Raw genomic sequence first — 13432 nt, 5'->3', positions numbered from 1 at the left:
TGCACACGGAAAAAAATATCCATTAAATTTTATAGAACTAATCCCATAGCAGAGGATACGCTAGGTAGTTTAATAAAAGCTAAAATCGTCTAGTCCCAAAACTATAGAGAACAGTTCTATAAAATTATAACCGATTGTTCGCCAAAAAAAATTAATCTTTTTTATTATTATATCATTCCTATTATACTCTAATATTTGTTCACATGTTTAAGCACACAATTATTTACTATTACACAATGACAACACTATTTATAATCGCACGCTATGAAGGTTTTTATTTGTCGCGGGGGTTCGAACCCTATCAGTTTTGCATTCCTAATGCCTTTCGGCTAGCCTACAGCTTGAAGTATGAAAAAAATCTGAAATATAAACAACAGCTGTGCATGACCCAGATCCCAGATTTGAAACGACGTTCACTCCAATACTACCACAGGTCTTGTCCGTGTGAAATATAGTAGGAGACGATGTACATGACTGGGTTGCGCGCACAACCCATTTCTCGTCTTCAGAATTTGAAAACTCGAAGGTGCACGATTGCTGGCCGGAACACTTCGGCGGCTCTATTTATATCTTTATCTGCTAACTGCTTTGAAATAAAGTCAAGAGATTGGGATTTTAATATTTCCAGATATAAACGATATAAATATCTATACTATTATATATTTGACCGAATTTTGACCGAATGATCGATCCGAATGTAACTTTAAAGGCGCGAAATATGAAAATACCCCTGCGTTTGAAACTTCAAATGGATACAAGTGTCAAAAAAATATAGGTTATGTTATGTAGTAATTACAAATAATAAAAGTGTTTCATTGATAATGAAGTGAGACCTGTGTACTAAGAAGTAAACGCCAATTATTTTCCGTGCCAATGACATTATGGAATGCTTGCTGAGTGACAAATACTATAAAATAGTAATAATATTCTACGATCCCAATGGGCGAAGAGTGAATTGTGTTTAACGCTTATTTGCGGCAAAAAACGTATGTTATAAATATATAGAATATGTATTAAGTAAAGTAAATAAAATATTACATGCGTAAACTTTAAATTGAGATTACCTACTTTTACTTACAGCGATTAGGACAAACACGTGAATCCGAACATAACCTCGAAATAATGACGGATCGGCCCGGCTTGTTTATTATACTTTCGATTGTTTATTATTTGCCAAAGAAATGTTTTGTGGTTTTGTATGTTTATTACTGACAGTGCCGGCAGTAATAATTTAAACAATAATTACTTAATAATAATTTAACAAACATGACTTATTAATCATTTTAATAAGTAACACTTTATTCCTGAAATTAATAACTGATTTGCATTGTTTTTTTCCCAGATCGATCATAGATGAAATACACATCAGGAAATGCTGATGGATTTTGTGCATTTCAGCTGGTTCATCTCAATGAACATCATTGAAAAACCATTATCTCTAGACCTTATCCCAAGACTAGGGATTGAGCAGCCTAAAATAAATTCTAATTCAATCTGATGGTATCGGTGTATCAAAAAAATATCTCGAGGTAATTTATCTTGTCTGAATTTTAATTAATAAAATATTAAGGGATTTTTTTGTATTTTGCCAAATGTTTTCTCTAGATCTCATCCTAAAATTTGGTTTGATCAAACAATAAAATAAATTAGAAACTCGTTCGTGATAGAATTGTATCAGAAATTAATCTAGACAAAATATTTTACTCCAGAATTGTTATTCCAATTTTTGCAGAAATTATTCTGTTTTTGAAAAATGCTATCTCTTGATCGGATTTCCAAACTGGCATTCAATCCGCCTCGAAAATTAATTCTAATTCATTTTGATGGTATAGCTTTGTCAAATAGATATCTGGAAGAAATTTAACTTGCCTGAATTTAAATTAATATAATATTTAGGGATTTTTTGTATCTTAGAAAATGTTTTCTCAGGAACTCATCCTAAAATTTGGTTCAGTCAACCAATAAAATAAATTAGACTCGTTAGTGATAGAATTGTATTAGAAATAAATTTAGACAAGATATTTTAGGCTAGAATTGTTATTCCATTTTTTTTAGAAATTATTCTATTTTCGAAATTGCTATCTCTGGATCTGATTTCCAAACTGGCATTCAATCAGCCTCGAAAATTAATTCTAATTCATTTTGATGGCATAGGTTTATCAAAAAGATATCTCGAAGAAATTTAACTTGCTTGAATTTAAATTAATAAAATATTTAGAGATTTTTTTTTTTTTGTATTTCAGACAATGCTTTCTCTGAACTTCAGCCTAAAATTTTGTTTTAGCAACCAATAAAATAAATTAGAGACTTGTTGGTGATCGAATTGTATCAGAAATAAATCTAGACAAGATATTTTAGGCTAGAATTGTTATTCCATTTTTTTTAGAAATTATTCTATTTTCGAAATTGCTATCTCTCGAAGAAATTTAACTTGCCTGAATGTTAATTACTAAAATATTTAGGGATTTTTTCGTATTTTAAAAAATGTTTTCCCTGGACCTCATCCTAAAATTTGTTTGACCAACCAATAAAATAAATTAGAGACTTGTTAGTGTAGCAGAAATAAATGCAGAAGCGATATTTTGTGCCAGAATTTTTTATTCCAATTTTTTCATAAGTTTTGCTATAATTATATATATTATCATTTCTAAATATTAAATTCATACATTATTGGTATCTTGTCAGAAAATACAAATCTTTTAGTGTGATTGAAATTTACTCGAAATGTTATTTTAATGTATTTCATTGATTTATCGTTCAAGCTCAAATTATGCCGTTAGAAATGAAGACACCAATTCCGTAAATTTTATTTCAGAATTCCTAAATATTTCATTAATTTAAATTCAGGCAAATTAAATTTCTTCGAGATATCTTTTTGATAAAACTATACCATTAAAATGAATTAGAATTAATTTTCGAGGCTGATTGAATGTCCGTTTGGAAATCAGATCCAGAGATAGGAATTTCGAAAATAGAATAATTTCTAAAAAAATGGAATAACAACTCTAGCCTAAATTATATTGTCTAGATTTATTTCTGATACAATTCTATCACAAACGAGTCTATAGTTTATTTTAGTGGTTGATCAAACCAAATTTTAGGATGAGGTCCAGAGAAAACATTTAATAAAATATAAAAAAATCTCTAAATATTTTATTAATTAAAATTCAGGCAAGTTAAATTTCTTCAAGATATCTTTTCGACAAAGCTATACCATTAATCTGAATTAGAATTAATTTTCGAGGCTGATTGAATGAAAGTTTGGAAATCAGATCCAGAGATAACATTTTTTCAAATAAAATAATTTCTGAAAAAATTGGAATAACAATTCTGGCCAAAAATGTCTTGTCTAGATTCATATCTGATACAATTCGATCAACAAAGAGTCTCTAATTTATTTTAGTGGTTGATCAAACCAAATTTTAGTATGAGATGCAGAGAAAACATTTTCTAAAATACAAAAAAATGCCTGAATATTTAATTAATAATACTTCAGATAAGATAAATTACCTTGAGATATTTTTTTCATACTTCTCTATACCATCAGATTGAATTAGAATTAATTTTAGGCTCACCAATCTCCAGTCTTGGGATAAGGTCTAGAGATAACGGTTTTCCAATAATGTTCATTGAAATGAACCAGATGAAATGTACAAAATCCATCTGCATTTTCTGATGTGTATTTCATCTATGATCGATCTGTGAAAAAAAAAACAATGGAAATCAATTATTAATTTCAGGAATAAAGTGTTACTTATTAATATTATGAATAAGTCGGGATTGTTAAATAATTATTAAGTAATTATTGTTTAAATTATTTCTGCCGAGACTGTCAGTAATAAATATAAAAAACCACAAAACATTTCTTTCGTAAAGAATAATCAATCGAGAGTATAATAAACATGCCAGGCCGATCTGTCATTATTTCGAGGTTATGTTCGGATTCACCTTTTCACCCAAATCGCTCTAAGGAATTGTAGGTAATGATAATTAAAAGTTTTAACATGTAATATCTTAATCACTTTATTTAAAAAATATCCTGTCTATTTATAACACAACTTCTTTATGCCGCAAATAAGCGTTAAACACAATTCACTCTTCGCCCACTCAAATCGCAGAATATTATTACCATTTTATAGTATTTGTCAGTCAGCAGCCACTCCATAATATTATTGGCACAAAAGAAAACTGACGTTTACTTCTCAGGTCACATGTCTCAATTCATTATTAATTAAACACTTTTATTATTTGTAATTACTATGTAACATAACCTATGTTGTTTTGATACTTGTATCCATTTGAAGTTTGTAACGCAATCATGGAAACTATGATAAAGTTGATCCGAAGAAACACGGACTTAGCCGAATGGCCGATCCAAATGCAACTTTAAAGGCGCGAAATATGAAAATACCCCTGTATAAAGCCTTCTTCCCTGCTGTTGTGCAATTCGAGTAGTATTCAGATCGCCATGTATGTAAGCCCCAGCTTGTCCACCCTGTATATATATTTTGTAACCACTGGCTTTTTGCCGGATTATCTAATAAGGGTTGATTGAATAACCAGACCGATATTATAATTATATTTAAAGAAAATAGGGACTCTCATGGAGAAAGAATAAGATTCTCTTAACCATATATACTTTTATTCAGTAAGCCTGCTCTAAACTCCTAACATACAATAATCATCTAATTCCTATTCTAAATATTCTTGTATGGTAAAATATAATTATAGTGCATGCTTCTTGATCATAACCAAATTAATAATCTCATTTATTTCCTACATAGATATTATAAATATTCACTCTCAAGATGAAGAAGGATAATTTGTTATTTTTCGTTATTTCAAAACGCACGTTGTACACTGGTTCGATGACATTTCCCTTTTAGGCCTTTAACACGTTTCGCAAGTCACACCTTGACAATTGAGTCAATTACCCTTGAGCATTAATGCTCTACTGAGGTAATCCTAGCATTACCACCACACGTGGTCATTAAGGTGAAACGGTAAGTTCCTCCAAATAGTTTCAGCAAAACCACTCGCAAATAATGCATTAATTCAAATTTTGTTTTTTGCATTGTTAAAAGTAAATCGAAATCTATTGCGGGCTTCACTTCAAAATTTATTTTAAAAAATTTCTATTAACAAAATCTTAGATTATCTAATTCCAAAAATTTTGCATGTTAAAAATGGGAGAAGTCCGCCATGCGGAAAGTAATAATAAACATAATATCAATAAAAAAAGATTAAATGATTCATTTATTTAAACAAGGTTTTGCTGAAAACAAAGTAAAATAAACCAGGAAAAATTCTGCGGAAAACCGGTTTTTTAGTTTCCGGCTTGACCACCCGTGGTCTTTACGGATCTATTCTTGACTTGAAAAATAATGCAAAAATTGCAATTTCGATTATTTAATGTTTATTGCTACATATATTGATAAGGCGAGCTTCTTTTGAAATCAAATTATATCCAAAACTACACTTATGGTATTTGATAAATAAAAGGGAAGTGATTATTGAACAATTTCTCTCTTGGTAGATTTCGATAAAAAACTTTTTTTTTCTACCAAAACAATAGAAGAATAATGAAAAATTTGCTCTTTTGTTTATTTAATGTTGATTGATATTCTTTTTTTATTTGGCGGGCATCTCTCGAAATTAAATTATATTCGAAACTACACTTTTAATATCAATAAAATAAAACTAATTATTAATAAATTTATATTTCGGTATATTTCGGTAAGAAAGTGATTTTTTCTACCAAAACACTCGAAAAATAATGCAAAATTTGCACTATTGTTTATTTAATATTGATTGATATACTTTTATATTTGTCGGGCTTCTCTCGAAACTAAATTGTATTCAAAACTACACTTTTAATATAAATAAAATAAAAGTGATTATTAATCAATTTATATTTCGATAGATTTCGGTAAAAAAGTGTTTTTTTCTACCAAAACAATCGAAAAATAATACAAAATTTGCACTATTGTTTATTAAATGTTGAATAATATACTATTATATTTGTCAGGCCTTTCTCGAAATTAAATTATATTCGAAACGACACTTTTAAAATCAATAAAATAAAAGTGATTATTATTCAATTTATCTTTCCGTAGATTTCGGTAAAAAAGTGTTTTCCTTTTCTACCAAAACTCTCGAAAAATAATGCAAAATTTGCACTATTGTTTATTTAATGTTGATTGATATACTTTTATATTTGGCGGGCTTCTCTCGAAACTAAATTATATTCGAAACTACACTTTTAATACCAATAAAATAAAAGTGATTATTAATCAATTTATCTTTCCGTAGATTTCGGTAAAAAAAGTGGGTTTTTTTTCTACCAAAACACTCGAAAAATAATGCAAAATTTGGACTATTGATTATTTAATGTTGATTGATATACTTTTATATTTGATGGGCTTTTCTCGAAATAAAAATATATCCCAAACTACAGTTTTAATATAAATAAAATAAAAGTGACTATAAATCAATTTATCTTTCCGTGGATTTTAGTAAAAAAAGTGTTTTTTCTAACAAAACACTCGAAAAATAATGAAAATTTGCAGTTTTATTTATTTAATGTATGGAAGTGATTATTAATCAATTTATCTTTCCGTAGATTTCCGTAAAAAAAGTGTTTTTTTTTCTACCAAAACACTCGAAAAATAATGCAAAGTTTGAACTTTTGTTAATTAAAAAAATTTTTTGAATTCCAGGAATTAGAAAATTGACGACAATTTAAAATTCTCCAATTTAAAGATTCCTAAATAATAAAACTTTCTATACAGCTTATGACATTACTGAATTTGAAAAAGAAGCACAATATAAAATTTACGTGATATAATTTCTGAAACAACAAAATTTCCGATACTGTAATTTTCTAATTACTACATTTTCTATTTGGAATATTTTATTTTTGTAGAATTTTCAGTCGTCCTCCTGAAGCGGATTAGGTTTTGGGATTCTAGGTGCTGAATGAAATTGCTTGACCGCGCCACGCTCTGAAGACCCGAACAGTGGCCCAAATATGACAATTTGTTCCAAAACAGCCTAGCCTTAAAGTCTTAGACTTTTAGAGACGACAATTTTTAATCGATTTTAATTTTTCTAAAAATACTTTTGCCTAAATTCTTAAGAGAATTTCGAGATTCCGATTTTTAGTTTCATTTTGTTACAATTCTGTGTTAACAAATAAACTGAAAATGGCAATTTTTACAACTTTATTTTTTATTTTTACTTAAACAATCGGAATAAGCCCGGAATCAACAAAAATAAGTTAAATAGCATGTAATTCATCAAACTTATTCATTGAATGTTCCAAATAATTATTAGAAATTAATTTAAAAGTTGGTGGTTCTACAATTGAAAACAAAATTCAACAAATGTACGTTGTATTTCACCGTTACTGAAGCACTATTCGACATATATTTTGTTATTAATAAAAAAACTTCAAATTTATATAATAATTATTTTCCATCAGAAAACTTTGTTCTACTAATATATTTGTTAATTTTATAAATAAGTTATATAAATGAATGCACTATTTGGACATTTTTTCACATAAATACACTCTGCTTTCACCACCGCGACCTTGAAAAGTTTTAATCGTAAGGTTTTATTCAGTGATGGACATCTACCAAGTAAGTTACAAATTTTAGCCCCCCCCCCCCCCCCCCTTCGCGTAAGTAACGTAGCCGTTGGCGAAACGCAGTATTCAACTTTGTAAATTCTTTCAAATAAACTTAATGTAGATAACATATTGAATTAAATATGAATTACTCTCAATTCCTAACATATGAAGTCGCAATATATTGCATCATCAACAAATTAGTTAAATTTTCAACCAAAAAAGATTTCGGTACAAATAACCCTTTTTTCAGATTCCCCTATATTTGTGCCAAAACAATCTAGCTCCTTGTCCCGATATTTCGGTAAACGAAGTGTATACACTGTCGGTTCCGCGGTAAAAAAAATTGTCGGTATAGGTAAAAAAAAATACCGGTATGGACAATTTTTTTACCGTTTTTTTTTGTTTCAAAGTATATTTCCAGCGAGGTAACAGCTGAGGGTGCTTATTCATGGAATAAGGAATTCATGGAATTCAAATTTTTCAAACTTTTCTTGAACATCTAGTGGGTAAGCTGGAAGGCAATCCTGCGACTGGCTACATTACGTAGCAGGTCAGAGGAGGCGGGGTGAGACCTTATGTTATGCTTTGTTATGGGGGGGGGGGTAATTCACTTTTGAACACAATTTTTGAAAAACTTTCTTCTGAAGGTTATCTTTTTAGCTATAAATTGTATTATTTGTTGGAAAATGTAATGATTTTTTTAAAAAAGATATCGTTTTTGGATGCACATTTAACTGTTTTGTTAAAAATTCTTCTTTTCAGGATAAAAATTCAATTTTTTTAACAGAACATTAACCTTATGTTCACAATTCATATTTAAAAATTCGTCTTTTTTATCCAAAAATTCATCTGTTCCAGTAGAATTTTCATTTTTCTTGGACAAATATACACCTTCTTGGTTGAAAATATAACAATGTTGGTAAAAATTCAGACTTTTTGGTTTCAACTTTATGATTGAAAAATTCATCTGTTTTAGAAGAAATTTGATCTTTCTTGAATAAAAATTAAATTGTTCGGTTGAAAATTCAACTCCTTTTTTAAATTTCTTTTTTGTTCTAAATTGCACCTGCTTATTTAAAAGAGAAATGCAATCTTTTCTGGATAAAAATTCGATTATTTTTTAGAAATCTTTTTTTTTTTAATTAAAAATTCATCTGTTTTAAGAGAAAATTCATCTTTCTTGAGAAAAATGCAAAACTATTTGGTATGAGATAATTCAACTATTTTGTTAAAAATTCATCCGTTTTCGTGTAAAAAACTAATCTTTTTTTATTAAAAATCATTTTTCCGTAGAAAGTGCTTTTTTGTTAAAAATCCATATGTTGATTTTAAAAAATCAATTGGAATCTTTTTGGATGAAAAACCAACTAAAAAAAATTAATAAAAATTTATCTGTTTTAAAAAAAATTTCATCTTTTTTTGCATAAAAATGTAACTATTTCGAAGATAATTCAACAATTTTGTTTTGCGTAATCCTTTTCGGTTAAAAATTTGTCTTTTTGGATTGAAAATTAAATTTTTTCGTAGAAACTTAATCCTTGTTTAAAAATTCATATTTTGATCTTAAGATTTTCGAACAGAAAATTCAACTATTTTCTGGACAATTTATCTTTTTGATTAAAAAATGTATTTGTTATAGTAGAGATTTCATTTTTTGATTAAAATGCAACTTTGAGGTTCAAAATTATTCTTCTTTGCTTGAGTATTTAACTATTTTTTTAAAGATTTAGTTGAATTACTTTCTTAAGGAATCATTTTTTTTGCTGAAAACGACGAGTTTTTTGTCTCCTAAACTCTTTGTTAGATTTTGCTAAAAGTTTTACATTTTGACTATCAGTCTTACTGAGACAAAAGGTTCATGTTCAAGATCTAGAAAGATTAACGGTGTTTTGGGTATGCAGCATGATATGGGGGTGTTTTCATACTTTAAACATCTAAGTATGGAAATCAACATTTCTTAGTAACTAAAGTCACTAGAGATTTTTTATTTAACTGCTAGGGTATGATATCACTTTCAAATAAGTAGAGGAAGCGTGCATAGCATGTATATAATGTATATTACTGTGGGATTGCGGGTATACCTCAGAGTTTTTTAAAGGTGAATAGTATGATTCCTGATGATGAGACCTGCGGTATATGTTTTTCACACTTATTGCACATATTTTTCTTTAGGTATTTTTTCCATATTTTTTTAAAGATTTGGGTTGATTCATTGAAAAAAATAGCATGAAATTTGGATATTCTTAAATTTAGAGTGGGTGCGCAAGTTATTTAAGGATAATTTTGGGGAGACAGGAGTTGATGTTGAAAAATAATTTCTTGCACATTTTGAGAGCCTAAAAAAGGCCAAAATTCTGGCGCTATAGATTTGATATAGATTTGAAAATTCGACCTTGAATACAAAATGAAATAATAGACATAGCCAAAAACTAAAAACACCGCTGGAATCGTTTGAGCCATATCTCTAGGTATTTTTTTCACTTTTTTTAAAAAGTCATTTTTTAAACAATTACGTTGTTAATTAACATATATCCTTCATTATGAAAAAAACCAAAAGTCCTAAAGAAAAAGTGAAGATAGTTCTGGATTCTCCTCGGCAATATCTCCAGGCGTTTTTTTCATTTTTAGAAAAGATTAATTATTTAAACAATTATATTGTTAATAATTTTAAAAAAATTATTTAACAATTGTCGTGAACAATTCAGAGCTGTTAAGTTAAAAATAACATACCTTGAAGTATCCTAAATAAAAAAAAATGTTGAACAATACAAAAAAGTTAGTTTCTGTAAAGGCTAGACACAACACTCCTGTTTAGTCAGCGACGTGAGGGTAAGTCTAGTGGAAAGGCTCAGTGGAGCAGGTAGGTGGCAATGAAATTAATACTGCCCCATTTAACTACCTTTATTATTCAAACAGGGACAGTGGTCCCTTAAGATTCATAAATTTTCTATCCATTATTGTGCTTAATAGGTGGAAAAACCACACGTCACAATATAATCATTATTTACAGCCTTCTTTAAGTAAAACTATCCAGTAGACATCTGTATATATCTTATTTCACAAAAGATTTACTTCTGAAGATTTTAATTTCGTTCAAGTTGAGTTTTGGGGAATTTTTCATCTGATCATAAAATTAAATTTTCGTTCAAGTAGGGTGTTAAGCACAGATATTTACTCCCACTCTACGTCTAATTAGCCTATATAAAGCGCTACCTCACGCCGAGGAGCCAGTTCTAAGCTTGTATCAATATATACTAATAAAGCGCTTGAAGTCAGAGATTGACTTCAAGCTCACACAAAAAAAAGTCAGTTACATAATTTACCTCATAACATTTGGCGATCCTGCCAAGATCAGCTTTTCGACATCTCCGATTTTACGAAATCATTACAGAGACTTCACATAAAACTGATCCGCAACGACACCTGGAAAGAGGAAAAAGGAATTTTACGAAATTCACTAGACGCTAGAGCTCCGGTATTATTCTACGGATAATCCCGTTAACCCGAAGCAGTAAGAAGAACTGAGTAACACTGGAAGTAACAAATTCCATACTACTTAAACTCAACATTCCAAAACTTCAGCACGAGGCCCGCAAACAGGCGGAAGAGACATCTGTCTGGCAGCAGTCTAGCAGCAAGGAATCCAGGATAGCTACAGCTCAAGTAGCCGACACGTCAGCAGTCAGAACGCCCACCGCCAGAAGAAAGAAGAATGAAACAAAAAACAAGTAAAACGCCAGCAGATACGTCAGCAGGCCGATCACCGCTTCAGGTAGTCGACATCGCAGATTCACGGACCTCGACAAGACTTTTGTAAAAGCGAATCACTGTAAGTTTTGACTTAGCACATAAGTAGGTACAAATCGTAAAAGCTAATCTCGAAGAGTATAAGTCCTCCTTGCTGTCTGCGGAAGGAGACGAATTCAAAACTGAAAAAAAAATAGTTTAACATTCGGCGAGGCAAAGTTTCAAGATTAGGGTAAGGTATACTCCTGGTGCTCAAGAGCACTGCCTTTCCTCAATAAAAAATAAAAAATTACTTTGGAATCAGAGAAATTGTATTAGACGATACCCTTGCATTCCACTGTCCTAAAGGACTAAAAGTCCAACGGAAGCACATTCCCAGACGCATATTAGATAACAAAAGCGAGATAAGCCTTTACGCTGGCATACGCGACGTATAGAGATAAAACCAGTGCAGCGTACGACACAGACGATACTGACACCACTTCTGACTCATTATCGCCCGACTTGATACTTGAGAAAAAAACAAAGATAGGATACTAAGACAAAGCCAACTTCCTAGACAAAGCCAAGTGCCTAGACAGCCATTGAAATTTCAACCTCGGCCTACAGTATTTAGGCCTTCGGCTAACACGACACCGAATCAGCCCAAGGTACCCAACGCGAACCTCCCGCTAGCCGAAAGATCTAAAATGAGTTGCCATAAGTGCGGCAAAATCGGACATTTCGCCTCCCAATGTTATAGTAAACAGCAGGGTTTTCACCCAGGCTCAGCACAAAATCGACCTCCACAAATCAAGACAATTCAGGAAAATCAAGAAGAATATTTAGAACAAGTGGAAATTACAGAAGAAGAGATAGCAGAGCAGAACCAATACGAGGAACAAGCAGAGTGTCAAAACTTTGCGGAAGACTACAATCAATCTATGGAAAACGAAGAGACGGAACAATTTACAGACTATTAGTAGATAGCGGAGCAGCCATCAATTTAATTAAACAAAACTTTCTACAACCGGATCAAAAAACATTCGAATACAACAAAAAATTTTCCATGGGAGATGACCATCATGAATCATCAGAAGCAACATACTTAATCTGCTGAGGAAGAAAACAATTGTTCCATGTAATAGAAGACAATTTCCCTTTGATAGAAGGTGGTATAATAGGTTTACCTTTTTTTCACAAATATCCAAGGTATGCCATAACTCGAAATTACCTAGTTATTGTCAAATACAAACTACCACTACATTTCGAAGGTGATTACATATCCGGAAACACAACTAAAATTTTCAAAATAACGATGGAAGCTGAGGAGGACCAAACAGTATGGATAGAAGGACAAAAAGAGGTCCCCGATGGTATATACACTATTTCTAACAATGAACTAATCATACCATACCATAATTATGAAAAAACACCAGCCAAAATCCCCCAAACAATTCCATTTGAAAGAATAGCATCTATAAAAACACGGGTCGTAGTAAAGAATATCCTACTACAATTAGGACATTAGGAATTCGCGCTAGAGCACACACAGGAATTAATCCGGAAAGGAATTATCAGAAACTGCCAATCACCATTCAATTCACCAATATGGATTGTACCCAAAAAAGGAGGAAAGCTTAGAATGGTAATAGACTACCGACAGATAAATAAGGATACGGATCAAGACGCTTACCCCTTACCGGTCATAGACGATATATTGGACTAACTCGGATCAGCAAAGTTTTTCTCAGCATTCGACATGAGTGCAGGGTTCCACCAAATACCGATTCGAGAAGAATCAAAAAAACACACGGCCTTCTCAACGAGTCAAGGTCACTTTGAGTAAAGTAGGCTACCGTTTGGTTTAAAGAACAGTCCAGAAACTTTCCAAAGAATGATGGACAACGCATTTAGAGGCCTGATAGGAAAAGTTTGTTTTGTATACATCGACGACATCGTAGTATTCCTGCAAAACATTAAAAGAGCACAACGATAACCTGGTAAAAGTATTAGACAGAGTAAAACAACTAGGCTTAAAATTAGAACCATCAAAGTGTGAATATTTAAGAC

Source organism: Belonocnema kinseyi, chromosome 7 (assembly GCF_010883055.1).
Source record: "Belonocnema kinseyi isolate 2016_QV_RU_SX_M_011 chromosome 7, B_treatae_v1, whole genome shotgun sequence".
NCBI lineage: Eukaryota > Metazoa > Arthropoda > Insecta > Hymenoptera > Cynipidae > Belonocnema > Belonocnema kinseyi.
Note: the sequence above shows the minus strand (reverse complement) of the source record.